This window comes from Oryctolagus cuniculus, chromosome 8 (assembly GCF_964237555.1).
Source record: "Oryctolagus cuniculus chromosome 8, mOryCun1.1, whole genome shotgun sequence".
NCBI lineage: Eukaryota > Metazoa > Chordata > Mammalia > Lagomorpha > Leporidae > Oryctolagus > Oryctolagus cuniculus.
The window spans coordinates 91405627-91409476 of record NC_091439.1 but is presented as its reverse complement, the minus strand read 5'-3'; positions in this window follow the sequence as shown (position 1 = coordinate 91409476).

Below are 3850 nucleotides of genomic sequence, written 5' to 3'. Positions count from 1 at the left end.
CTCTTTCTTCATTTTTTTCCCTTGGCCATTTTTATTCGTGGTACTTTTGAGTGTTTAAAAACAGTGGTCTAGTTTTAGTGTGCATAGAGATAAAGACATAATGGTCTTATTCTGGAAAGCATTTTGTAAATCAGTCATATTATATGGCCTATCATAGTGAAGAATTCCTGAAATACAAATAATATTGATTATAAAATTCTAGGTATTAGTATCTTTAAAAGAATTATTGGTTTATTTATTTATGAAGCAGATAGAGAAGGAAAGAGAGCACTCTCATTTGCTGATTCACTCCCCAAATGCCCTGCAGCCCACTGCTGAACTCAAATCTAGGTCTCCAGCACATGGCACTGAGCCACCATTTGCTGCCTTAACAGGAAGGTGGAGTAGGGAATGGGGCTGGGTTTGAATACTGTCGCTGTGATGAGGAATAAAGGGATCCCAACTGCTAGGTCAAATGCTTTCCCATAAGTGTTAATATTTCTAAAAATAGTATTTTGAAAAGAACTTTAAAAGAGTATTTCTGAGGAGAACAGATGGCCTATGGAGAAGTAATTTTAAAATATATTTTTAAAAAGATTTATTTATTTATTTGAAAGGCAGAGTTACAGAAAGGCAAAGGTAAAGACAGAGAGAGAGGTCTTCCATCTGCTGGTTCACTTCTCAAATGGATGCAATGGCCAGAGCTGGGTTAATCAGAAGCCAGGAGCCAGGAGCTTTTTCTAGGTCTCCCATGTGGGTGCAGGGGCCCAAGCACTTGGACCATCCTCTACAGCTTTCTCAAGCTGTAGCAAAGAGCTGCATAAAAGTGGAGCAGGTGGGACTTGAACTGGTGCCCATATGGATGCTGGCACTGTAGGCAGCAGATTTTTTGTAATTTTCATTGTAGAGATCTTTGACATCATTGATTAAATTTATTCCAAGGTATTTATTTTTTTGTAGCTATTGTGAATGGGACTGATCTTAGAAGTTCTTTCTCAGTCATATCATTATCTCCCTAAATGGAAACAAAATATTACAAAATATAAGTGCTGTTCATTAGATTCTAGCATGGATTCAATAAGAAATAAACGTGGATTTTTGTTGAAGATTTTATTCATTTATTTAAGAGGCAGAATTACAGACAGAAAAGGAGAGTCAGACAGAAATGTCCTCCATCCACTGGTTCACTCACCAAATGGCTGCAACAGCTGGAGCTGGGCCAATCCGAAGCCAGGAGCCAATAGCTTCTTCCCGGTCTCCCACATGGGTGCATGGGCCCAAACAATTGGGCCATCTTCCATTGCTTTCCCAGGCCATAAGCAGACAGTTGGATCAGAAGAGGAGCAGCTGAGACACAAACCTGCACCTATATGGGATGCCATTGCTACAGGTCGAGGCTTAGCCTACTACATCACACTGCCAGCTCCACCTGTAGATCTTTTAAAAATATCTTGTCTGGTCACCAGCTAAAGGTAGCAACTACCATATGAAACCAAACAAAGATATTCCATTTAGCTTATCTGAATTTCAGAAAAATACTTGGGAAAAGTGTTTCCCAAATTCTGTATGTGCTTGCTGTACAATACATCTATTTAGAAAACAAACTTGGGATCATTAATGAGATAATGTGAGTGGGACTGGAACCAGCACCTATGTGGAATGCTGGCACCACAGGTGGAGGCCCAACCTATATGCCACAGTACTGGCCCTGCTGTACTTCTTGAGTATAAGTGATGAACAAGACAGAAAAGCCTGAAATTTATATTTTAATAGGAACAAAAATAAAATAAGTACCAGCTGCGATAATAGTGGCAAACACTTACATAAAGCTTACTATTTGCTGTTAAACTTTTAAGGTATGATTACTTTAAATTCTTTTTTTCTCTCCAGAAACATTTATTTAAGGTACACAAACTTCATGCATTTCATTAATATAACTTTAGGAACATAGTGATAGTGATTCTTCCTACTTTAAATTCTTATAACAATCTCCAGAGTTACAGAACTCTTTGTATGAGATAAATTTTCAGATTATGAAATTGAGGCACAGACTACCTTGCCTAAGGCTTTGTGGGTAATGATAAGGTATATAACCTGCTATGATGTCAGGGCAGCGTTAACTAGAGTGGTCATCTCTATGGGGAATGGAGATAGATGAGATGAACTTGGCAATGCAGATGTGGGAGCCAAATTATCCTAGGACTGAATCAGTAATTGAAGGGCTTTCACCTTCAAAAGACAGTAAGATCTGAGTGACCCAGAGCACGTTCCATGCACAGTAGCATAAGAAGTAAATAGGTGGTCATGGGTAGATTCTTTGTACGGTTTAGTCTTTGGTATTTGTCTCTTATTAAAAATGCAATAAGAAACCAATAAAGGACTGGGGATAGGGAAATAATGTAATTTGTATTACAGATCAGTCTAAATGCTCCATGGTAAACAGAAATAAAGAAAACAGAAGAAAGAAAAGCCTGAAGCTGGAAGATAAGGTGGATCTTCTAATCATTCCTTGAAATTAGAAAATGGCTAGAAAGATATTGTAGCAATAGAGGCAATAAGGAAATATTGGGCTTGAGATATCTATAAAATATACTATAAACCAACAGGACTTACTGGTGGTTATCACCAAAAGGTCAGTTATGAGAACATAATGACATGAAAGTCAGGAGAAAGGAAAAGTACAAGATTTATAGTAATAGTCAACACTGTCTATCATAAAAGAAGCACACTTGAAAAAAAAATGAGGAAAAGGGAAATGCCACTGGTTTTGACTTCTAAATGTCCTGAAGATTGAAAGAGTGTTTTCAGGGGCTGGCACTGTGGTGTAGCAGGTAAAGCCCCTGCCTGCAGTGCTGGCATCCCATATGGGCGCCAGTTTGAGTCCCAGCACTTCACTTCCTATCCAGCACTCTGCTATGGCCTGGGAAAGCAGAAGTAGAAGATGGCCCAAGTTCTTGGAACCTTGCACCTGCGTGGGAGACCTGGAGGAAGCCCCTGGCTCCTGGCTTCGGATCGGAGCAGCTCCAGCCCTTGTGGCCACTGGGGAGTGAAACAGCGGATGGAAGACCTCTCTCTCTCTCTCTGCCTCTCCTCCTCTCTCTATGTAATTCTGACTTTCAAGTAAAATAAATAAATCTTTTTTTAAAAAAAGAAAGAGTGTTTTCAGTGGGTGATGAAGGTGGAGGCTAGATTTGAGTTGATGGTGGCTCCTGGAGAAAACACTTACCTAGAATTTTGGCTGTAAAGAATAGAAAACACAAGCTCTGAACTGCTTAGTTGTTGATTTTATAGTTTTTAGGTTTATCAGACTCTGCTTTTTTCTCAGGTTCTTCTAAGCTCGTCAAAATCAGTAGTAAAGGACAGCTGACAGGGAAGAGACTATGATCATTGGCTAGAATAGAAGCTGGAAGTTGGGAATACCCATTGGACTGCACTTCCAGTCATCTCTGGCACTCATACCACAGATAACTGAGAGTTGGCACTCGCCCTGAGTTTCAGGACAGGATCCAATGTGTGTGAGTCATGTACTTACACAAGATGCAGGCTAGATTACAGAGAGAGAATCTGGCTGTGGGAATATAAATAAGCCCCTTCTCAGTAGGTAGGGCCTCTTTATATATGGGTTGGGCTATGGAACAGAAAGCTGAATTGAAGAGCACTTGGAAGCTATAATAAAAATTCATTGCCCTTCAATGCACATGATGGCTTCTAGACCTGTTGGTAGTGTCATATAATTTAGATATCAGGAATAGGAGTTTTCAGGTTAATGGATATAAATCTTAGTGGACTTTTCAGAGGTAACAATTTGTTCTTGATATGAGACTGCAAAATTTAGCAATAAATTGCTACATTACAACATTGTTTCTGCCTT